The sequence below is a fragment of the Mustela lutreola genome, chromosome 4, assembly GCF_030435805.1.
Source record: "Mustela lutreola isolate mMusLut2 chromosome 4, mMusLut2.pri, whole genome shotgun sequence".
NCBI lineage: Eukaryota > Metazoa > Chordata > Mammalia > Carnivora > Mustelidae > Mustela > Mustela lutreola.
Window position 1 is genome coordinate 5796870 of NC_081293.1, and position 25938 is coordinate 5822807.

At 45.0% G+C, this 25938-nt stretch overlaps 1 protein-coding gene across 2 annotated transcripts in view; it reads left to right on the forward strand.

Annotated features, from left to right (window-relative positions):
• ADAM12 (ADAM metallopeptidase domain 12) overlaps nucleotides 1-25938 on the forward strand; it is a 331503-nt gene that overhangs the window by 91573 nt on the left and 213992 nt on the right. The window lies entirely within an intron of this gene.

Here is a 25938-nt window from a genome sequence, read left to right on the forward strand (position 1 = left end):
AGCCCTGTTCCTGTCATCCTTTATACCCTGGCTAGCCCCCTGGGTTCCTTAGACTGAGAGGATGCAATACTCTTCTTTCTTATTAGTACCAAAAAAGATCTGTGTGCTTGTAATAAGTAATCTGTATTTAAAGATGTAAATGAAGTTACCATGTCCTGCTTGATTTGAAACAGGAGTTTCTCTCTTCTAGGTAGATAGATAAAACCTCTAGAAATTTCTAACTTCGGAACTACTGGTTCCTATTCCTCACCCATCCGTGACATGCTGACTTTTTCCTGATGTGATCTTGTAGAGAAGAGAGCATCACTGGAATGAGTTCTGCCCAAGAGAGATGTCACAAAACCTGACTGTGTCCATGTGGACAAGTCAGATCACACATGGTTTCCGCGCTTTGATTTGAGGGCCCCAAGCGAGTCCAATCGATGAGATCGTCATGGCCAGTTCTCACTTTCAGTTTCTAACACCGCAGCCAACAACAATTTTTAAAAAACAGAGAGATCCATCTCAATATATACATTTAAAAAATAAGTACACTTAACATGAATATATGTAAAATAGGATAGCAGCTTGCCTCTTCCTATATCTTGTAGTTTACCCCCGACCATTAAACGGATTAAAAGCTTTTTTTAAGCAATAAATGATGTGTGTTTTTAGCTTTCCTCATGCCTTGATAGTCTTAAAGTAGAGGTCTCGGGTGCCCGTTTTAAATGAGCAGGGAGCTGAACAGAAACCTCTATGTTGCCTTTGGTATGTCTCTCTCAGCCAAGTAAATATATTCATGCTCTCTTTTTTTCTTGTTCATGTAAGAATACCATGGGGCATTTTAATTTTTGTAGACTGCTGTTTGCATGTGGTTTTGAAATATCTCAACAGACGAAACTGGATATTTCCTGAATGATCAAAAGGGACTAGGGTTTCTGGTGGAGATGCATGGCCTTGACGGCGCTTTAGGATTGCTACTGGATTCGGGCGTCCGCTCCTTTTGTCAGAGTGTTGGGGGATGTGGTAGACAGCAGGAATGATGCCAATTCCAGACCCACAGATGGTAGTCAGACAGCAGGTAGATGGATAGAAATCAACTTAACAAAAACCTTAATCTACTTGTTTCTACTCTAAAAGGAATACATGTCCAGTGCAGAAAACTGAAAATTGTAGGGGAAAAAAATCAAAGAGGCAAAAGAAAATACTTCTGTTACCAAACAACATCCTGATGAATATTTTAGTTGTGGTCCAAGGTCATGTTTTCCTTACAAGTAAGCTTTGCTTTTTTTGGTCTTCCTAGTGGATATTGGGTCTGTGCATTTGATAACCTGCTTCTTCACTTAGCTTTATACTGGACATGCTTTTCCTTATAGAAATGTAGCTCTTAGTGCCCTTCTGGTTCTCTGAGTCTCTGAAGTGGCTCAGTAGCCTCATTTCTGGTTCTTTAGAAAATGGTTTCCTGTCTACTATGGCAGATAGTATAATACACAATGACTAACAGTCATTCGACTGTGGCTCATCTGTATAAAAGATCCTTTTACAAGGTTAAAAGGTGCCTTAATTTGCTCACTTCCAATTCTGGGCCTTTCACAAAATAATCTCAAAATTAGAAAAGTCAAAAACATAAAACTATCTCTTCTCAATTCGTTTCTCTCTTCCCAACCTCACTGTCAACCTTCATGTTAGAGATTGTATGGAGAGTGTTTGATATGATCCTACGACGTTCCGCGGCTTTATTTGAATTACACTACTTACACCACTGTAGAGATTCTACCCTGCTAAGGATAACATTTTCATAATTAGAGCATGCCAGTATTACTATTTTAATGTTGCACTTCTCCAAAATACTTGAACATAAAATTTTTTTTTAAAAAAACTACCTGCCTATTCCATATGGCTTCATTTTGGGGACCATGAATACCAGAATTCCAGAGTTTTATGGGTAGAGTGAAATGCTCGTGTGCTACCAGCTCTTGAAGCTGTCAAACACAAAATATAATCCTTTGTCCAGGAAAAAGTAGAACTTTTAATTCCTATAGCTTTTGGCCCAGTAGATCCAATTAGAGAATTTATTCAAATAAAGGTATTAGAACTCAAATGTTCAAGCAAGGTGAATGTGTATATTTAACCAGCACAGTAGAGATCTTGGCTAACCAGAAGGTAACCTGTCGGTGCCCTACATCATGCCTGCAGGTCCTGTGTTCAGGGATGTTCACTGCAGAATATTTTATCTAAATCGATAGGAGATTGATTAAATTATGACTTAGCCATATCGAGCCAATAGGGGATGATGAGGATCTTCATCACTGTGAAAAGCACTCATGATATAATCAATGTAAGCAGCATGTTAGATCATATTTTACACAACATTGAGTTTTTATTTCAAAATTATATACATATATATGTGTATCTCTGACTAGTAAGATTATGGAAGACATTTATTCATGTTTTAGAGCAAGAAAATATTGCTATTGAGATGAGGAAAACTTTTAACACTGAAGCAAAAAAATCTGTAAAAACTTAAAAATCATTGAGAAGAAGGATATTGGAGTATTTATCATTCATAAAAAGCAAATGTGTTTTAGAAGGACCTCCACCAACTTCCAGAGGGCTAAAGAGCTCTGCCCATTGAATACTGGGTCTTTAAATATCCAGAAATCTGTTTTAATTAAAAACCTGCTTGGAGATCATAACCAAAATAAAGGTGGCCTCATTGCCTTAAATCATAGGAGCCATAATCCAAAGTTAATGCTGAAAGAGGGTCACCTAATTAACCCTGCTCAAAAACTCATCACATACACCAATTCTTCTTGGAGCTGGACGGAATTTGTATTAAACAGTTGTTTCAGGGGCTTTCTTCTATTTGCCTCTGAGCATCCCTAATTTGTGCAAAGATCGGATGCTGTTCACTTAAAATCTGTGTTTGTATAGCCATAATTGAATGTTTAAAGAGACTCAAAGCTTCCCTGGAGAAACATTTTTCACAGTGTTGCTGTCTGCCTACGGAACTGCAGGGACCGCTTTATGACTTCCATAACTCTCCTGGGTCCCCGTGGGCTCTCAGGCCATCCCTCAAACAGGTGCTCTGTGCAATTGCATCTTTGATCAAAATGCTTTATTAGACAGGCTGGCCAGCTCAGACATCCGTTTTTCCAGTTTAGGATAATTAGAAGTGATGGCAGTAGATCACACCCCCCACATCTCTCAAACCCACCGAGCTTTCTGTTTTCCAGCCTTGGCCCATCACTGACAGAAGGCGGGGGTTGGGGGAGGTCTATGGCCCGCTGAATTTATATTTGCTGGGTCTCTGCATTGGAAGAACTCAGGCGTTGGCTTTTATTCTGTCTGGGATAATTCCAGACATCTCTGAAGGGACAAATCTAATTCATATTCGCTCAATCGGTAGCAGAAAGGACATTTTAAATTGGTCAGACGTGGGCATCAGTATCTGGGGAGGTGTTTATTTGATGACATCTCTTGGAGTATGGTGATGCAGGAGGGATGATGTAGCTGGTGTAGAGATCGTGCTGGCTAGGTTAGGGTTTGGCCGAGTAACCACCCGAAGATATGAGTCTCTTGTTCGTGTTGACCCAGACTGTGCTGGACAACTGGACTGAGATGCAATCATTGGCCCTAGGGCTATGTAAAAGGCCTTGTTATGGTCCACAATTTCCAGAGCCTTCTCTATAAAGACATAAAAGGTGCACCGATCACACTTCTTGGCAATGCAGTACTGGAGGGGGTAACTTGTCTGCGTCGCAGGATCTGGATTAGAGAGATTTCAGCAGTCTGGATCAATGGGCCAAGACTAACAAGATGAGATTTAATGGGGATAAATGTAAAGTCCTGTGCTTGGGTTAACAGAAAATAAACGTTGTAAGCTCAGAAGGAAATTTCCTCGTATTTCTCATGAATGGGACCCACAAACTCAACATGAGCCCCTGAGGTGGTGCAGCTGCTAAGGTGACTGTCACCAGTGTGTGTGCATAAGTGCCCATGGCCCTAAACTGAAGTGGCTGGCATCAGGCTGTGCAGTGACCCTGTCGGGCCATATCCAGAATAGTCCCCCTGTGCTGCTGCACACACAGTCCTGGAGAGCTGCTTGCCACAGTTCTCCTTCCCGCCATTGGACTTCCCTTCCCTCTTCCACAACAAGAGATGCCCGTAAGGCCAGGGCCAGGGTCTCAACTTGCCCTCCACCCACTTCCCAGGATCTGGCTGGTATTAGGCCCTCAACAAGCACTCACCATATGAGTGAATCATGGAATGACGACAGCCTGGACCAACCAGAAGTGAGTCACCAGGAAGTTGAAGGTGCATCTTGGGTGGTGTGAGACACTAATTGTTCAAGGAGAAAGCTTAACTCCAAATACAGGTTTGGAGTCAAGAAACGGGGCTTCAAAACCCGGTTTTGCTTCCGACAATAAGCTGTTTACGTTCTCTGTTTTCTCATCTGCAAGAAAGAATAGAAGTCCGTGTATAGTGAGTGCCGAAAGATTCGAGCTTGTGTTGTTTTTGATAATCAGGTTTGAATGACTCAGTGCTTTATACCTGTGGACCCAATGACATGTGTTGTTTCACCAAAGTATACCCTTGGGTTCACCAAAACTATGTCCTATTTCAAACTTCCTAAATTAGTGGAGATCAGATTATGTCTAGTCTTTGCCCATGAGTCTTGAAGATGGCCAGAGTAGAATTCTGAGAAGAGCTGGAAAGGATTAGCTAATCCTCTGGGTTCCTGTTGCCGCAATAGTCTTAGTTTCACAATGTTGACATCTTTAGGGATTAAAAATTTTTAAGTTTTTGTGTATAGAGTGCTATTTTTTCCCCATTTCTACTCTTGCAGAGGAATTCCAGCCTGCCTGTTAGAACCTCGAGCTTTCATCTCTCAAGTGGTTCTAATTATTGACTGAACTAGCAAGGACAAAACCACATCTCAGCAATTCTACTCTATTTCATGGTTTTGTCTCTCCACTTCCCTTATATCATCCACAAATCTCTATTACTTCAAATGATTAGTAATAAGTTAATCAGTAGTAATTCTTTAACCTTTATTCACTTAGTCATTTGTTCACGGATATTTATTTAATACCAGATACTTGTGGTTGGTGCTGGAGACAGAGAAAACAAAGTCAAGTCCTTGTCTTCTTGGAGGTCAGTCAAGGGCCTCAATGCCAAACGGGCCATCACAAAGCTATAATGTAAGAGCTGAGAAGGACTAGTGTGAGACCCAGTCTGGCCTAGGGAAGGAAGTTGTGTGACGAAGCATTTGAGCGACACAGGAATCAGAGCAAGCCAGGTAAAGGACGGCAGAAGGTAGACGGTGCCCCGAGAAGGAGGAGCATGCGCGAAAGTCCTGGGAGAGGTGGAAGGAGCTTTGAGGTGTTTCAAACACTAAGAAAGTTGGTGTGCTAGTGTGCAGGAGGGGGATAGTAAGAGAAGTGGAAGCCAGCCCATGCAGGACCTCGTGCTCCATGAGGACCTAAGTATTTTCTCACTGGGACAATGGTATCCCATGGGAGCAGGACCTGTAAGCAGGGCAATGACAGGATAAAATTCAGTTTTTAAAATAGCATTCTGGCTACATATGAAGACAAGATTGGGGCAGCAAAAAGTGGGTGGGATAAGAGGCTCTTTATCACTGGTGCATAGGGAAACACTTGCAATAGTTTACATGCTTCTTGCCACGGATGGCTATAAACACTTCCATCATGGCAGAAAGTGCTGAGTGGTGCTGGGACTGGCTGGGAAATGCCACCCACCGGATCCTTCTAGTCCAGGGTTTCTGCCTTAGCTGATGCATTCCCTGTGGGAATGGCCTTTCCTGCAGGAAGTGACCACACCTTTTCAGGTTGTCTGATTTCTACACCAGGGTCAGCTCTGACCCCTTCTTTAGGACATTGGGTTGTATCAGCGAGATCACCTTTGATGAGGTAGGGAAGGACAGTTGAGAATTTTCTGAATGTGACTATAGAATGGGACTGTTGATGGACTTCAGCCATCTTCTAACTAGACCAAATCCCTTCTGAATTCCATTATAGTCTCTTAACATTTAAGTTCTTTCTAATTGGGCTTAAATTTTGTTTGCTGAAGAGAACTGCATTCCCTTGAGCTTTCTCCTCATTTCAGTCTTTGAAGTTTATCCAGGCATTGGAAAAGGTCAGAATGCCATTTTTAGAGTTTTTGTTCCCCAACCTGACTTAACTTTAAAGTGCCTTAACTGGTTAAGATCAGCCTTTCCATAACGGTGCCTCTCTGCATTCCAGTTGGAGAGTATGGTGTCCTTGAATTGACTGCTTTAAAGTTTAAAGGGTTTGACAGGATCTTTGATATGGAAGTGGATTTCCAAGTCCAATTACATCACCTCCCATCCTTCATTTGGGTTTATGGTTTTCTGATGAAAATCCTGCACATCCTCAGTGCTCCTCCTCAGAACAATGCATCATAAATGGATAAGAATAGTTGTCCTAGCTATGTGTGGGTGGTCTCTGGTGCCTGGGGAGCAAGTCGATGTTGTCATTGTGGTTGTCATCTGACCACCCCTTCCTTGTGGTGTGGCTGCCACGGCGACACACAGAGGCTGGTGTTGCGTATGACAAGTCCCTTCCTTTTCCAGTTGTCTCATCCTCAACAGAAAGGCCATAGCGTTTCTGTTTGTGGGACGCTATGACTCTTCCTTGATCCGGTAAGATGTAAGACTAATTCTCCAGAAAGCTTGGAACACTTTTTGACGGTTAGATTACTTGCATCTGGGTATAAACACAGCCCCCACATTACATTTGATTACAGGTACGTCTTTTTTAATGGTCTCTCCTTTTAAATTCTGCCTTCTAAATCTTGCAATCCCTGTGGATGAAACCAGGTCGCTGCCCAGTAGAATTTTGGTGGATTGCTTCCCTACCATGTCACTAGCCCATTCCTCTGGCCCCTGTGTTTTCTATTAACCAGTAGTTAGAGCTACAGCCTTGAGCAGATTCAGGTTCTGGTTTCTTGGTAGGACTACATTGCGGTGATGCTGTGTCCTCTTGTACACACTGGGAGTTTTATGATGTGGGACTGAACACTGGGTTTAAGAATCATCCTGAGGCTTCTGTCAGAAAACCCCATGTGAGACTTTACCTGCCAGGGTCAGTGGCCATAACAATGGATGTGTAGATCAGTTCTTTCTTTAGGTCTTGCAAAGTGGTGATATTCTAACTCTATTGTCCCTTCTTCATTGGTTAGATGGAATGCTTCTGCAGAGAAGAACTTTCTCTCATCTACTGTTGGTTACCCTGAAGTTTGAGAAAAAGACAGGAACACCTGTAATCATTGCTCTGCCGTTGCTCATTGGTTGCTACTGTGTTTCTCAAATTCAGCACCACACACTTGGGACTTTACTCCATGGTCCCCTGTTGAGCACACGCATTCATGACAGACTCTACCGGGATGCAGAGGTGTGTCAGAGCCTGTCTCTGAGGTGCTGCTAGAGTGCAGGATATAAGCCTGACTCTGAAGTCTCTCTACAGAGACCCTAATTTTCTTGTTCTTTTAAAAACACACATGTCTCTTCATGGAAGCGGATACTCAGGGGTCAGAATAGGAGGGCAGGAACGGGCCCTAGCCTTGCTGGTATGAAAACCAGGGCTCTGAATTGGAGTCCAGACATCACCTGTCCCTCAAAGACTATCTTCATGTCAATGACAATGGCAAGTTAAGGCAAGTGTTTTAGTGAGACTAAAAGAAACTGGCAGCAAATTCTTCAAAGACCCACAGCCCAAAAGGACGCCAAGGCCAGCCGTCCTCATGCAAGTACACCTGACAAAAATAGAAGAAAGGCATTTATCTAAAAATGTTATGAAATAGTCACTTTTAGTGCTGGTGGATTTCACTGTGGATTGAAGTGGGCTTAGCATAAGCAGAGAACAGAATTTCTTTATTTTTTAAGATTTTCTTCCTTATGAAAAACAGGTGGGCAGATAGACGATGCTGTGAGAGCAAGCCCCGCAGCAGGAGGGTTATTATGGGAGATGACATACTTATGCAGAGTTATTTTCACCGCACTTCTGAGGCTACCTCTTCAATCTTAACTGGCCCAGAGGGTTTTGTTGATCCGTTTCCTGGTTTTCTTTAAAAATCTGACAGACTCTAGGGGAGAGTCCCTCTATGCTGTTAGTGACCAAGCCAACACCCAGTGACAAATCTCAGTGCCACAACAGCTCCCTTAGGAGTTGTGGGTATGGCTGTATAGTGCTTCTTACAAAGCAATGAATTATTAACATTTTTAGTAAAGTCCTGGTGGTATTATGTATTCATATTGATAAAATACATATACTAGGAGGTTGGTTAAGTAGAAATATGTATATATATAAAATTTCACATATATATGAAAAAATGACATTAAAAACTTACTAAAAGTACTATCCCTACAATTTAATAAATATATTTAAAATACACTTAAATTTTGGGTCAAATTTATTATCATACCAAATACCATCATGCTTATGACTTGATTACATCACTTCTTATGCTCCATAAATACTTCTTCATTTAAAAGTCTGTATTTTCGCATTGGACCATCACTTACCTGCACTGGCATTACACAAATCTCTTTTTTGTTTAGAAAGTTATTTATTCAAAATTGATGCTTTTTCCAAAATAACTTTTGAGTGTAGAACCTACATGTAATATTGATGGCAAGTGGCCATATATTAGAAATTCGTTAAGTAATTGGTTTGTTCTCTATCATATCCCAGAAATGATTCAAGTTTGTGAAAAAAGACACACAAATTAATGGTTTTCCTCCAGATCTGTAGAATGTCCCCACCACAAACCAACTAAAGCGTCTATATTTTATTCTGTTTTCAGAGCTAACCCATATTGATCAAGTCCTGAGATGACCACTTAGGGAAGTATGACGTACGCTTGTCACTGCTCTTTAGTTTAATTTAGTTTAGGGGTGAAGCATTGAATCAAGATGGAAACATGAAATTTCTGGTATTTGTAACCTTGCGACTTTCAGCAAATTAATTAACCAGATCTCTAGTTCTGATTTTCTCAATTGTAATCTAAAAATGAATGAAGGGGATAAAGACGTACAGACTTCCAGTTGTAAACTAAAGAAGTCACAGGGATAAAAAATACAGTGTAGGGAATATAGTTGATGCTACTATATTATTTTTATTGTGGCAGACATTTCACAATGTATATGCTTGTTCAGTCACTGTGCTATACACTTGAAATAAATTTAATATACAGCGACTACACTTCAATTAATACATTTAAAAACAAGATATTTCCCAAATTAAAAAAAAAAAAAGAAAACAATGGCTTATCAAGTTAGGAACTGGGTTGGGTGGTTGTCAAGGGGCACACTTCCCCTCTAAGATGTATGGCCTCTGTAATTTCCTGAATTAGAATACATTCTTACTTGTCCCAGAGGAATTCTTGAACTGGTCATACTGGGAGGAATTGTATGTACAATACTACATGAGGAATCACGTGTCGCCTACTGTATTTAAGCATCGAAACCAATCAGGCAATTCCTGTGAGAACCAAGGGTTCCATTTAGCTGTATTTTAGTGAATGAGGAAGCCCTGAGTGAGTAACTCCTTCCATGTGGCTCTGACCTCTGCTCTCTGGAGACCCAAGAATTCTGTTCTGTTGGGAGATTTACATATGTGATATTGTGTAAGGGAGATGTGTGTGCTCAGGGGAAGCTCAGAGCCAACACAATAAAGAAAACATGGGATACCACTCGTGGGAGAGTCACGACAAGAAGCATCAGCTCTTGACCTGAGGCATAGGTGGCATTTGTTAGAAGTTGGAGAGCCTTGATGAATCCCCAATAGTTAATTTTTTCCTTTGCACCCCAAATTTCATAGCAGCTATGTCCACAATAGCCAAATTACAGAAAGAATGCAGATGTCTATCAACAGATAAATGGATAAAGAAGATATGGTATAGATACACACAATGAACTGTTACTCAGCCATCAAAAAGAATGAAATCATGCCATTTGCAATGACATGGTTGGAACTAGAGGGGATGATGCTGAGGGAAATAAGTCAGTCAGAGAAAACCAAATGCCCTATGATCTCACTCATATGTGGCCTTTAAGAAACAAAACAGAAGAACATAGGGGAAGGGAGAGAAAAACAAAATATGAAAACAGAGGGAGACAAACCATAAGAGATTAAGTTTGGGAAAGAAGCTAAGGCTTGCTGGAGGGGAGGAGGGCCGGGGGATGAGGTAATGGACGATGGGCATTAAGGAGGGCACGTGATGAAATGAGCGCTGGATGTAACGTGCAACTGATGGACCACTGAATTCTACCCTGGTAACTGATAATATAGTATATATTAACTAAATTGAATTCGAATAAAGAATTTAAAAAGGGGGCACCTGGGTGGCTCCGTGGGTTAAGCATCTGCCTTCGGTTCAGGTCATGATCAAGGGTCCTGGGATCAAGTACTATATTGGGCTCTCTGCTCAGCAGGTAGTGTGCTTCCCCCCCACCCTCGCCTGCCTCATTACCTACTTACAAGCTCTCTCTCTCTCTCTCTGTTAAATAAATAAATAAATAAAATCTTTTAAAAAAAGGAATTAAAAAGTTGGAGACCCTTCATTACACAATGATACACGTGATCATTGCCTTAATCCCCTTCAAGTCTTTGAATATAATTTTTAAAACAAACACGGTGACAGAAGCAAGGAACAAGGTGTCTCCAGGATGCTAGTTATGTTCTATTTCTTAGACCCAGTGATGGGTGCACCAGTGTTCATTTTTTCACATTCTTATGTACACGATAGGTCATAAAAATAAAACATCATCTTTTTCATGGCAAAACCTAACACAGTTTTTTTGTCCACAAAGAGCAATTGCTCTAATCCTTTTAAACCCAGTTGCATGTTTCCTTCTTTCCTTCTGACCACCTTGGATAGAAATCCTGATTGATTTGCAGAGGATACTGTCATTGGAATGTGTTTAAGGAAAGTGAGCCCCTCTGGTTGCCAGTGAAAGGAGCTGAATAAATATTTCAATGAATCAACACCATTTTCTTTTATAATCATTGTCATGGTATTCCTATAAGTGGAAATATCACAACTATTATATAAAGAATGGGATTTCTCAGAATATATTTGTCATTATATTTCTATATTGACATTAACACATAGAAATATACTTATATCTCCTAATGTATTATACAGTTACAGTATTACATAAATATTAGTCATTATAGTACTCAATCGTTCATTTTTGTTAAGTGGAACTAGTAACCTATATGCTATGTTTAGAAAAGCCTGTTAGTTCAGGTCATATTTTCAATGACTTAGTAAAAAAGTTGACAGCAGCATAAACTTGATTTATGCCCTGAAAATCATCTACAGGTTTTGACTTAAACACAGAAAGTAGGGCTCCTTAGAAGGTAACGTGAATGTCGATCCCTTCAAAATTTTCAAAGTGGAGCATTAAAAACACCCGATTAATAAAAAGAATTGCCAACCCTGCTTGTTCATTCATGATCCTTTTTATTCACAAAGAGCTTTTAATCTGAGTTATTTTTTGTCATTTTTATTTTTTGTATTTTGATATTAAGGTACTTGATTTCCATGTCATGGATCTGCTCTTTCGTTCATGTTTGCTCATCCGTGCATCCGCTCTACAGACTGTGTTTCAGACTCTGTGCGGGTGGTAGCATGTGGAGAGAAGTCCTGTGGGGTCCCTGTTCTTCGCAAGGCTTAAACCAGCCCCATTTTCCAGAATAGCAAAGGACAGGCTTGTCTGAACTGATTTAAAACAAATACTCACAAAGGGGTATTGATAAGATTTCTGATTAATGTCTAGGGAAAATTAGGTTAATGATATACTTTTCTTCCACTTTCCATCTTTGCCCTACCTTCTTCTCTAAATTTATTTTTTGCCTTTTTTCTAAGTACAATCTAATTGCTTTAAACTCACAAATACATTTGTGTATATCTGTATATATGCACGGGTGTATATATCTCTGTAAATGAAACACACATCACATGTTACACAATTATCTGTTTCCCAGCGCGATCTGTGGATGGTCTGCTTCTGCCTTTGAGGTGGACTGACTGAGGCAAACATCGGCCCCACCACAGCTCTGCCATAGGGACTCAGTCCATCTTAAGACTGATGGTCCCTGCTGTTGAATGACAGCTCTTCCCATGGGGACTGTGGCCGTCATCACTAACCCTCTGTCAGCTTTCCATGTCACCGCCCCAGACCCCCCATCCTCCTGCCTGACAGGTTATCCAAACAATTAACCAGTGTTTGGGAAAGGGTAGGATTATATCAATCTCTACGTGTTTCTGAATGGGTGATCCGCTGGCCTTTAAAGATTTTTTTTTTTTTTTGCTTCCAATTTTTATTTTTACCCTTTTCCCCAGTAGTCCAATTTTTCTAAATGAGAAGCAGATGAAAAGCGGGCCTGTTAGTTCTTCCAGTCTCCTGTCTTCAGATGAAGTGCTCTTGGTTCCCATATAGAATTTTTAAGTGTTTGGGGCTCTCCCAGCAGCTCTCCCTTTGGACTCTGCTGTAAACACTGACTGTGTTTGATTTATGAGAATCCCAGACAGGAGCAGAGATCAGCCTTTCAAATGCAGATTCGCATCCAGGTTTGCCTGTAAGGCCAGAGGACAGCGCTGGCTGCTGGCCATCGGTCCCGCCTTCTCAGGACAGACCTGGAGAGCGGCGTGTAGAACGGCGCGTGTGTGGCAGACACCCCAGTGTCACCTGGTCACCTGGGCCGGTGGCTGGCCTCCAAGGCAGGGCCATCACCTCCGGGAAGGCGTCTGGGAATTGTACAACCAGAAGTTATCCAGAGGCCTGAATCGCAAGGACCAAACTCACTGCTGACGGACAGCGAATCCGGAATTTATTGGAAGGTTAGATGGGAGGTCCCGCAGTCCCTGTGCTTTGTGCCGTGCTAGTCCAACACTGAATTTCTCCACGCCTGAGCCCCCTCATTCATAAAATGGGGATAATAACTCCTAGAATGGAGCGGATGGAATCTTTCCCTGTGCTGGGCCGGCAACAATGCTCAGAGCGTGAGCTTTACTCAGCGCAGGGACGAAGGACACGCGAACAAATCCTGCCCACAGCAGGCCCCGTTCTATGGAACAGGAACTTGGTGGCCTCCATAATCCATGTTTTTCTCTACATAGCTGTGTTAGATGAACCCCCTTACTCCTTGTCTGTTTCACTGACATCCCACTTCTGCCATCCATGGGGAGAAGCCCTTTCTGGTCCTAGCTCTTCCCTGGGCCACAGTCGTCATGCCCATTGGGCCCCTGCTGGCCCGGGATTTCAGCCAAGCCTCTGAGGTCTCCAGCCTCACCTTCCAGTTCCAGACCCCGGAGTTAGCGTGTTGTGTAAGGGGACTGCAGTGTCCACCAAAATGCCTGTTTTTCATGGACACGACTGGTTTAACCTACAGAGTTAATGTCTGTTTCCTTTAGTTCTGTGTTCTTACAGGGACCCTTCATGGTGGCGGGTCCCCACTTCTACCACCATGAGTGGGCTGGCTCTGTTAACTCTCGGTTATCTTTAAGAAAAAAAAAATCAGTATTAGGTGTTTAGCCCACCAAACTGTACTATGAGGGTTTTGAAAACTTTTCTACAGGTAGATGTTAGCTAACTGGGTCACTTGTACTGACTTAGTCCTCAGAAGGTGACTTTATTCCCATAGAGGCTGAGGGAGACCCCCCCTCCCCCGCCAGTGTAGGCAGTGCCCAGAGAGTACTCAGAGCCATTGCAATGGAGAACAGAAGAAACCAGAATGTCACACGTACATGTAAAAGACAAATGTTAGAATAGAATTGCATTTTCCCATAGTGGAACATTTAGCTATTTCAGACCAGACCATGTGTCTGAGAACGTTTAAGGGAACAACCACCAAAAAATATGAGTGACTTGCCGCTTTTGTTATTAAGGAAAGTGTGCGATACCTCTTTCAATAAACAAACTGTACAAAACTCATGAACACCAGGGTTTTTGGAGACAGTAGCCACAGCTTATTTTATAAACTTATTGTTTGACTCTACAGAGCTTGATTTGTCCTCTTTGGTCTTCTGTGAGCTTTTTTAACAAAGTATTTCTCTTCTGTGTCCCATTTGCTCAGATACCCAAGAAGGCTATTTGTTTTACTAGATAAACTGGAAGCATCAGGCAGGATGTGATCATCTTGATGAAGGCCAGGCTGTGCTGTGTGAATTTAGGAATTAACCTCCGGAAGCCTTGGCTTGGTGTCGGCAAAATGGGGATCATTGAGACTATCCTGTTGTTTTTAGAATTAAATCAATAAGCCATGAACAGGGTTAGTGTAGAGCTTGAGGCATAACAAACATCCCTTAAACGCTAGCGGGTGCTGCTGCTAGTCATTCAGTATCTTTGACCTGCTACCGTACTGTAAGCACGGAGCAAACCCTGGGGTCCAGTGTGGGATGGAGAAGGCTTTGTGCCCCCCGAAAGCTTGCAGTCTAATGAGGCAGTGAGATGACCAAGAGAAGAGGCTACAAACAATGCATTCTGTGGTTATAAGCATTGGACACATCTAAGAGAGTGTGATCGAGAGGAAGGCTTGAGTGTGTCTCTGCCAGGTCACCTGTGGGAGGAGCCACGTGCAGGGCGGGAAGGCTTCAGGGAGCAGCAGGAGGCTCACAGGGACAGCGGGGCAGAAGCCATTGGCAGAGGGCCGGACAGAGGTTTGGAGGTTGACCTCGCCCACTGAGCACCCACAAAGAGTGCAGCCACCAAGCCTTGGATGGGTTTGGGGCTCTGTCCTGCACACCATGGGAAAAGAGAGGGTGAAATCTGCGTCTTAAAAAAATGACACCCTGATCACTGCACAGTGAGTGACGTGGGGGACGTCAAGAGCAGGCGTCAGAGGCCCCAAGGGACATGACCGAGGCTCACATGCGAGCCCGTGGTGCTCAGCGTGGAGACCGTGACCGCTGAGGTCGAGTTTGAGAAGTGGTTATAGGGGACGGTTGTGGAATTCTGAACTATTCAGATGCAGGTGAAGACACCAAGCCTGGAAAATGGTGAAGTGACTCAGAAAATCTCCCAGCAAGGACAAAGATTTCAAGTAAGTGTGTTGTGAGATGTGAGAATGGGAAAAAGGAATATTAATAAAGAAGCTAATGCAGTACATCTTAAGTATGTAACCAAACTAACAAATGCTGCAAGTGGACAGTTGACTCTTGCCACAATGTGTGCAGGTATCTATATAAATTGTATATAAGTAGATACATGATCAGAGAACCTTCTGGTATCTCTCCATTGTGACAACTGAGAAGCTGTTTTCTCTTCGGGAGTGCCTTTATCTTGGGCAAATATGACAGATGCCTCATTTCCTAGCTGTCGCAGGCACAGTACTCAAAAGGACATCTCCCTTTGCCCAGGAATCCGTGACTTCTAATCCCTGCTTATAAACGTCCAGCATCATTTGCTCAGCTGAGTCTTTCCTGAATCCTTGGAAGTACTGATTCATTTTTATTCTAACCTCTGCATTTATATATTTTTAGCTTCGTTCTCGCCTCTATAAAATGAGGACAGTTCTATTTCCCTGCCCATCTCCACAGCTGATGGATGAAAGTTATTTTGTGAAGCAGTTCTAGTGTTTTATAAGAGATGTAATTCCTAATGACAGGCCATATTTCCCCATTTTTCTTTTATTATTGTGCATAGAGTTTTATTTAAAGAGTCAGTAAAATATTTTTTAGTGCAGCATAGAAGTACGTTATCACCTCTCCATGCCTGAGAAATTTGGAGAAAGTAACAGTTTCTCGCGTACCTAAAGAAGCCTTCCTTGCTTCTAAATTTTATTTGGGTCAGAAAGAGCTGCTTTGTTAACATCAGTGCAGCTTCTGCTTCCTCTCAGCAGGGAAAAGGCCATCTTCATTCACGTGGCCCCTCTTGATCCCAGAGCTTTGGCTGATGGAGATGTTCTGGGGTTTCTTACTCAGGAGGTTTTGGGGGGAGGACTGGAGTGGGCACAACTGGCGTCCCGGCTTGAGGACAATGTTGTCGCACGTCTTCCTTGCTGGTCTGTCTGAAGGTTGACCGTTGTGGGTCATTGCATTTTGCAGGCATGTTGTAGGTTAGGTGGCTGCTCTTGAGGACAGGAGAAGCCCTTCTGGGAGCACTTGTGCAGGACGTGGAATGTTGGGGGAAGAAGGGGCAGCGTGGGAGCTGTAGACGTGGGACAGGGACACACAAGCAGGTTGGGGAGTATGGGGCAGCCAGCGTGCAGCTGCCAAGAGCGGGTGAGTGAGCGCTCTGCAAAATGTGGAAAGTACAAAGCCACAGAAGTCCCTTTGTGGTCATGATTGTCATGCCCACCTCAAAGCCATGGGAACAGGACTTGTTAGGAATAAATACACTGAAATGGTACTTTAGAACTGGCCTTTGCCGTGTTGATATTAATAAGAGATTTCTGGATAGATCCTGCCTGCCCATCCCCTGTGGCTCCTACTTAACCTCATCTCTGTCAGCCCTCTGGGACTCAAGGGGACACTTGCTTTGGTTACTTTTACTTGGTATGACCTCTGCTACTCTGAACTGGGCTATTATCCAGATAAATGAAGTAAACTTCTAGATTTGGAGAGCATCCGAAGTGGAAAGAGAATGGACTACAAGCTCCTGGAGGGGCAGGTGCTGCTCTGGCCTCTGGCGGAAGCCCCGCCCATGGAAAAGAGCCGCACACACAGTGGGCACTCATGGTGTGCGCAGTGAATGAAGGTACCTCAAGGGTCATCTTGTCCAAGTGACCCATTTTGCAGATGCAGATGCCAAGAGCGAAGAGGCACATGCCCACGTTCACCTAGGTCACTAGAAGCTAGAGTTGGAATTGAAGCAAAGCTCTAGGTGACAAACCCAGAGCTGGTGTTGCTTCCTAGTTCACTGAACATGCCATTAACTGTGACAGGGTCATGTGACTCTGTGCTTAATGCCTATCCCTTCGTTCATTCAGACAATATGATTTTTGTATGCCAGACCAGTGGTTGTCCATCGTGGTGGCCCATTAGAATCACCTAGAGAGGTTTAAAAACAGAAACAAGAGTCCCTAGGTCAACTGATAGGATTTCTCTCTATCTGTGCATCGTTGTTTTGGTTCAGTGTCCCAGGTGAGCTGATGAGGCGGCAGGGCTGAGAGCCACTGGGGAGGGCCAGGCTGGTGTAAGCAGACAGTCTCCAGGAGATACTGACGGCAAAGGGGCTGCTCTTGGGCCAGGTGCTAAGTGCCTGGTAGAGCTTGCCAGTGCCCACCTCAAAGCCATGGGCCCTGCTCCCCTTCCATGCTCTGGACTCAGGAGGCCCTTAAAGCATTCCACACTATGTGGGTTTGGCTCCTGGTAGAGGTGTCCAAGACAATGCTACCATGCCCAGGCTCATGTACTCCTAGACATCTGTTGGCTGTGTGCAGACCTCTCTTTGAGCTTCAGGTTGGGTGGTTAGCAGGACATTGAGGGCTGGTGGGCCCATGTGAGTAAGGAAACAGGGAAGGCTTGGGACCTACCTCACTCATGTGTAAAGCTTCTCTCACCACCCCTGGACAAGCCCAGGCTGTGCAGGAACCATGGCTGTGCACGGCTTATCCCACCCCATATGGTGCCTTCACCCAGGAGCCCCTCCGCAAGGACGACCTGGATGATTATGAAGTCTCTCACCATCCTTCCCTCAAAGATGTTATAATGGAATGTGAGTCCAAAGGCTGTCAGAGGACCCAGAGTTCTCTCCTGAGGGTGGGCTGTCCCCTACTTATCCAGTCTACCCTGTGACAATAAGCAGGTGTAGCCTTCTAGTCTTCCAGTGGGTTCATTTGTGGATAGCACATTAGCCGGTTTCCTTAATACGAGGAGTTGGCTGGTTCATGATTATTCCTCCGTGGGCTGGTCTCGCTTGTAGCATAGCCTCCCCCTGGAGTACACGGGAATGATAAGCTAGAATAAATCACGCTGAAAGGAACGAGCCCTCATCGTGAGTCATTAGGACAGATGACACACTGGCAAGCAGATGAAAACCCTTTGATGAAGACCAGTTGTAATAGCATGAGTAACACCACAGAAATGCATCGTGGTGACTTGAAAGTTTAATGTATGCATTCCCCCCTTTCTCTGGCTCTCTCTTTGTCTCTTTTTATTTGTAAGAAATTTTTATAGTAAATGTCAAGAGTGGTAGAACAACATTCCCAGTGCTTGGACCCTGGGGAGAGAGGTTCAGGGAAGGACAGACTTGAAGTGATATGTTTAATCACGGACTGTTAGATGTCGTTTGGCAGAGGACTTCTGGAATAGCATTGGAAACAGGAGTCAGTCCTAGCGAGGCCTGTTCTGTGCTGAGAAAATAGCCCTAACCGAGTATCCACTCTGGACTTAACCATCTAGAAATACCCCAAAGAAGGGATTGTGGAGTCACAAACGTCACCTCCGCCCAGCTGTACAAGCTGTAAGAAGCAGTAAGCCCAATGGCCAAGGCATCAGCTCTGATACTGGCAGGCTGGTCTGTGTCCACGCTCAGCCACTTCTCAGCCACGTGGCCTGGGCAAGCTCCCTAACGTCTTCAGCTGGCTTCCTGCTCTAAAGAGAGACTCAGGATCCCAGCACACACTCCGTTGACGGGCTTGACTGCAGGAAACAGAGCAGCCCCTGCCCACTTTAGAAGGGGATCTACAGGAAGGCTGTGGAGTAGCTGACAGAAGAAAGGATGAAGAACCAGGTCTCAGACAGGTGGGGACAGGGCCCCTCAGGTCCTGCTGGGAGAACCAGTGGACAGCTCGTCAGGGTCTGATAAGGACAGTCCTTTCGTCCTCCTGTCAGGTGAAATTCTAGAGAGATGGCCCCTTAAAACATGTCCCCACCTCTTGGCTGGAGGAAAACAAGGCACTTCCTTTGGCCAGTGGGGGAGACAGAGTTTCTATAACCAGAAGGGAAGGCAAAAATGTTAGGGATTAACTGACATCAGCAATGTAAAGTTCTTGGCACCATGCCTGCCACATGTTCAGAGCTAGAAAATCAGATGTGTATTAATTATAAATTGGGATGATTGATGGCAGATCAATACTACCAGCTACTCCAAGTAAAAAGCTAATGATGTGTGCACAGGAATGAGGACAGTTAAGACGGGAATTCTGAGTAGGGTCGGTGTGTTGCATCAATGCCACCATCCTGGTTGTGATGTTGTTGTACTAGAGTTTTGCAAAAATGTTACCACTGGGAAAATTGGGCATACTGTACAGAAAATCTCTCTGTGTTAGTTTTTGATAACTGCTTGTAATTCTACAATGATTTCAATAAAAATTTCAGGAAGAGGAAGAAGAAGGAGAAGGAGAAAGCTAATCACTTCAAACTCCCAAGAAGTTTTTTTATCCCTGTTGGAGTTTATTCTTCCAATTCCCCATGCACACACCACCTCCATCCACAAAAAAAAAAAAAAAAAAAGAAAGAAAGAAAGAAAGAAAGAAAGAAAAAAAAGAAAAGAAAAACAAAACTACAAAAAACAAAACCAAAGCAAAACAAAAAACGGTTTAAATGTAAGAGTCTTGACAGATTAAAAATTATTTTTAAACATTTGAGTAAAAGATATGATACAATGAAAGTGCAAGGCCAGGGCAGAACATACCCTTTCTAAAAATACTCATTGCTGGACATTTGATAAACTCACACACACACACACAGAGCCCTCCCAATAAATATGTGAACAAAATGTCAGCCTGGGTTGTCCCCACTGGTTAAGATAAACCAGGGCTGTTTGTTCTCAAATCTTGTCTCCTAAATGTTAGTTTATTTAAGTAAAGGTGGGCCCCTTCGATTACAGTGGGTGCCAGCTCATGAGGACTGGTCGTTAGGCCTCTTGACTCATTGAATCCCCATTTACACATTCTGGAAATATGCTGCATGAAGGAATGTTGGCCGGAAACTTTGAAGAGCCCGTCGGTCCATGTGCTTGGCTTCCTGCTTGCTGTGGTCATCCTGGAATGGGTTGGAGCCCTTACCCTTATTACAGTGGAATCTGGCCATGCACCACTCTCTTGCTCATTCATTCTTTCTCTTTCTGGTTCCTCCAGCCGACATTTGTCAGTGATTTACTGTGCATGAGTCCCTGTGCTAAGCAGAATGGACACCAAGACCCAAGTCCCAACTTGAAGAAATATACAGCATGATATAGGACTATGATAAATAGCCCAGCGTCACCAGTCAAGGCAGACGGTCTCTATGTCCTGGGCATATAACAAAGTGCTAGATGAGTTCAGGAGGAGAAAAGCTAATGAGGCCCATGGAAACATTTAGAGTTCCTGCAGTTTAAATTATGTTGTGGGCAAAGGCTACATACAGATAATGGTTTTCCAAAGCACCTCTACAGAGTCGTAAGCTCTCTGTGTCCCCTTGCAGACAAACACACCATGCCCCCACCCCCCAACCACCATAAACCCCCACTCAGAGCACCTTCTTTGTAGTTTAAAGGTGGTGGAGACCAGAGTGTTTGCGTTCGACTCTACTAACCATCAGATGTAGCCAGGTTTTAGGAGAGGAAATTGATTATAGAATAAAAAAGGTCTCCCAGAGCTAACTGGAAAGAGAGGAGGCAAGGACCACACTCAGAAGCTGTGTGGCCTCAGGCAGACTATTGAACTGCTCTGTGTCTCAGGTTCCTTAAACTGTAAATGAGTGAGAGTTCATTGGACTCAGTGGGTGGTTCTGCGAATAAACTAGGTGGACACTTGAGAATCACTTATGGAAAGACCTAGCTTGTGAAACAGACTCAGGAACGGTCCCAAACACTGAAAAGTCTTTACCTGTTGGTGAACCAGTCAGAGGACACAGGTGTCTGCCAATTGGCCACGGACAAGCAGCAATGGACCAGCGAGTGGAAGATAGGAAGGACAGGTGGGGAAGCCAAGGGAAGCATCCAGGAGAGCCTAGTGGTGACACAGTGGCATGTGTGTGTCCTAGGTGGGAGTGGCAAGCACAAGGAAGGACAGAAAAGATCATTCACGATGCACCAGGCTCTGTGTGCGTGCTCTCATGTGGGGAGCTTGGCTTGTTCCATTCATCTGCATCCCAGTGCTGAGGTGAGCACCTGGCACATAGAACCAGGCCTTATTTTGAGAAGAATACATGAGTTATGGCCTTTGATTCTTTCCATAACCCGACAGCATGTAGTCTATGGTTGCCATCCTCATTTCGTGGATGTCGATGTGAAGCTGGAGGAATGGGACTCGAACCCACAACAGATGCTCTCTCCTGCAGCCCTCCACCAGGGCCTGCTGCCCTCATGGCCCTCAGAGAACCTTCTGATTCTCAAGTCTTTGGTTTGGAGAGATTACCAACTTCCAAGAGCCTGTTGCTGAGCCATTGGACCACTGTGGGAGCTCAGGAAGCGGGCCTCATTTTTATTTCTTGGAATTTTAGTGAATGGCCCGACGGAGGAGGAGTTGAAATTCTGGCCACTGTGTGCTGACTGTATTATTTATTTGTTGCCACCAGGCTGATTTGGGTGGTATTTTTAGAGTCATGTATTCATTATTTCTGGTTGATGTTTTTACAAGTACCAAAAACTAGATAAGAGCAAAGAATTCCTGCTTGATGACTTATTTTCAGCATCCAGCCTTGTCTTAAGTAATTCCCTCTCTTCTTGGGCTATGGAACGCCATCAGTTCCTTATGACTTGGGGCCAGGAAGCACATGAGTTTCTCAGGACTGATCCAGACGCCGTGATGGCCCATGCGTCGCTGACGACAGGCTCCCCCCCCCCCCATCCCGGTATCACAGTGACAGGCAAGCGGGTGACTGCTTCCAAGTTCCTGCTGCTGCTGCAATCCGTGATTGGAATTTGGTTAGTGGGATTTTCCTCACTGCTGGTGTTGTCGACATTGTACTTGGGTGGAATCAAAGCTCTTTCGTCTAGGAGAAATGGCGAGAAGGGTTAATACAATATGCAAGCATTTTATGTGATGGTGTCTTAAAACCATCTCCAAAGATGGGAATGCTTAGAGCAAGCATGCACTTGATTCTTCTTGAGCTTCCCGATGTTCTGACTCCCTACGCAGCACAATTGGCTTGAGATGGACAGTTTGAGGTTCAGCACTTCAGGGTTTTCTTAGGAACTGCGTTCAGATCTTTTAAAGGGTAATCGGAGTTATTTTCCAAGGAGAAATGATCTTATACAATTTGGAAAGCCTTTTCACTGAAATATTAAGTGGCATTTCTTCTTTCCTGTAGAAAACCAAAAGCATAAATATGTATCTGCCGGGATGGCTGGATATCAGCAGAGTTTACCCAGCGTGGTCCGTAGGCATTTTCTTGAGGACAGAACTGTGAAATCTGGGATGTTTCCCAAGAGCTTCAAAATGAAGGGATGAGTTGAGCAGTCTCTCTCAACTTTAAATCAGCAGATCAGCAGCCTGCAGATGCCTTTCGGTCCTCCCACTTTCTAAGAAAGAGGGGTGACATTTTGTTCCCTGAGCCATTTTATTTTATTTTACTTTGTTTTGTTTGGTTTGGTTTTTTTGCTTGTGACCGCCTCCAGAATTCCAGAATTTTGTGTCCCGGTTTATTGTCTTTTCCTTTACCATCTTTCTTAGGCTCCCCCCATCCATTCCCTCCTTTCCGTCTCTAACACACTGTGATCTCTCCATTGTTAAAGAAGAGTCTATGTCCACCCTCCGTCAGTTCTTCCATCCGTCCACCCTGCCCCAGGCCGATTCTTCTCCTTGGTCGTGCAGGCACACGCACAGAACGGTGGCCCCTGCCGCCCGCCTCTTGCCCCTCCATCCATCCCTCCTCGCCTTCCTCTTCCGTGGACCCCCGAGGAAGGGCCACATTGTTGTCGACTCTAGAACCTTTTTCCTCAGTCCACTTCCTCCTTGCCTTCTGGCCCTGTTGTGATCTTGTCCTCGAAGGACCCGCTTCTCTGGCTTCCGTGGCGATCCACACACCACTCGTGTTCTAACGGACACCACCGGCATCACTTTCCAAAACTTCTCCTGATCGCTTTGCTCTCCCGCATCTCTCTGCGCCCTCAGCTGGAACTGTACCTCCTCTTTGGCTCCTTACAACCTGGTCACAGTCTGTGCATTCCATGGGGTCTGTTCCTTGCTCAGCTTGTATTTATGGAGTGGGAGCTACTTGGGGTTTGACACATGGTTTCTTCTCTGAATCCCCAGCACGAGACCTGTAAATCAATAGATGCCAATAAATATGGACTGAGTGACATGTTAAATGACACTTGCAGGGCTGGGTCCCTGGGTCTTGGCTCACCAGGGCAGACATTCCACCATTCTTACGGCGATTCTCCAACTCACTGTCGGCTCAAGTTCTCCGGAAAACCCTGGGCCCATTCACACATGAGGGCGTGTTCCTTGTGCCCGGTCTGCTCTCTGCCTCGGGAGCTCGTCCTTCTCCCTCACCCTCTGTCCCCTCCTCTGTCCCATGCGTGCGACGGTGACCGTTCACCTGCAGCCGGTTCCCTGCGCGGGTAAGTCTGGAGCGTGTTCTCCAGCTGTCTTTCACCAAATTTGTCTTATCTCCCAGAATCGTGTGTAAGCGGAGCGCAGACAGAGGCCATGCTGGACAGCTTTGGACCCCGCCAAAGCCGGCTGCCTGGCACGCACACAGCCGTACATCAAATACTAGATGAGTTGTTTAGATATCTCGTGCTCCGTTTCCAAGTACGCGAGACCATCAGAGCGACAGCATAAATTCTGAACCCTTATGCTCTAACCCCAGAGCTGCCAAAACATGAGTAGGAGTCTGGAAATGACTAGAATTTGAGCAATAGAATCCTCTTGCCCCCAGCCTGATCCAGTTGGTGTACGGTGCCCTTCACGAGACTGTAGCCGAGCTGCAACCTCTTCTAAACTAGTTTGCTCTAGAATTTAAAAGAGCTCAGCTGTAGAGGACAGTCACGATACGGAGCCTTACATTATGCGTCAGCAGTGTCTGCACCAGGCTGGGCCGGCCAGAAGCCCTCTGAGCTCTGCAGAGCTGCCAGGGTCTGACGCCAGGACAGAAGATATTAGAAGCCACTTTCACTTGGCAGCTTCTCAGAAACGCCGAGATTTTTGTCTAAAATGCAGAGTGTTTTTAAAACCAGCATTCTTCTCTTCCTAAAACAGGTGTCTGTACAAAGACCACTTTTATTGCACCCCAAGAACAAGTCAGTAAAACTGTATTCACCCTGAAAGTAAGAAGCGCATCCCACCAATGTTTGCACTTGGCCTGAACAACCTCCCCCCACACGCAGACACAGAGAGCTGCTCCCCACTGGTCCCCATGGAGGGCGACCCTAGTCTCTGCCTCAGAAAGAACCAAGAGAGTTGCCTAGGATGAGGTACGAGCGGAGCTTAGCGCCATGCAGGGCTCACGGTGAGCGGTAGGTAGAGGCGTGGCTGGGTGACGATGACACACTCAGGACTGCGATCTTCATTACTCCCCGTCGTCCTTCCGTGTCGCTTGAGCGTCTTAGAGCTGGGCCCAGGTCTGCTGCTGAGGATCTGGTGCAGGGCGGCAGAGTCCGCGGGGCAGGAACCCCACGCCCGGGCTCTCCCGTGGTAGACGGTGGCCGGATGCTGCCTGCTCGCCCGCTGCCTGCTATGTCACGCGGTCGTGCTGGCCTCCTCCTGGGACATGATGCAGCTGTCACAGTGGCTCTGAGTGTGCAGATGGGATGAATGTCTAAGGGAAGAAGGAGAAGGTTGGAGTCATCTGCAGTCCCACACGGGTGGGTGAGTGTGGCCACGGCTTGGGCTCGCCCGTACGTCTCTGTTGTTCCCGGCCTTGGCTGGGTCACATCCGTTTGGGGGACAGCTTCAGTGAGGAAAGCAAAGGAATGTGCCCTTCTGTAAGAGCCTAACAGTCCACAGCACTTGGCACCGGGTGTCCAAACCAGGCATGCGAAGGAGCGCACGGGAGCGCCTCCCCAGCAAGTCTAGGGCCGAAGCCGGGACACACTGTGTCTGCTCCATTCTTCCCGGACGTAGGCATCCCGAGACACCTGGGACCCCGGAGCCACTCCCCACTACACGGGTTTGCTGGGCGTGTTCTCGGAGGGCTTGCAGGGACCCACTGTGGACAGGGGCGGGGTGGGGGGGAGCCCCTGCTGTGTTCCCACGGTCTCACCCTTGCCCCTCCCCCACACGATGCAAGCTGCCTACATTGTCGTTCAGTCTACGTCACTTTCCCTTGATTTTGAAAGCCTTGGGTGGATTCCATCGAGTAAGCGAGCCTGCTGGGTGTTTACTGCTGACCGGGAAGTACAACTCTATCCCCTGCTTGTGGGAAAGCCTTCACACTGAAGGTCTGATTTTAGAAAATAGGTGAGTGGGGGTTCCTTCAAATGTCAAGGGTATTTTAAAGTATGTTTTTACAACTTGACAGAGTCTGGGGAGAAAAGAGGCTTCAAACTAGAGTGTAGGGAGCTGCTGCCAATCGAAAACGAATCACAAATGAAGATAAATCACCCCTGAGCATAGAATGTGGAACAATGGGAAAATATTATCAGAATTGTAAAAATGTGATTTGCATGCAACTTCTCAGAAACACAGCTTTGCAAACATAACTGAAGCAAACAGACGGACTCACATAATGGGGGGAAAATCAGTCTAAGATTCCAAACATGTATGTCAGGAGATGGCTATTGGATTTGAAAAAGAAAAAACACTGTTTTTCAAAGTCTACCCCACCAGCTTTTTCTTTGCTGTGGGGGATTCCAAAGAGCGTTTATAAAATGCACTCCCTGCCAGGATGCTGTCGAGTGTATCAATAAGACTATTAAAAACACAGTTTTGTAGGTATCTGTTGCTTCTGTGCGTTCCCTGCGCACATTACCTCTATTCCTCGCAACAGTCCTACAAGCGCTCTGTCCCCATTCTAGAGACGGGGACACTTTTCACAGTGTTTACACAACTTGGCCCAGGCCACATACATAGCCAATGAGGGACAAAGTCAATG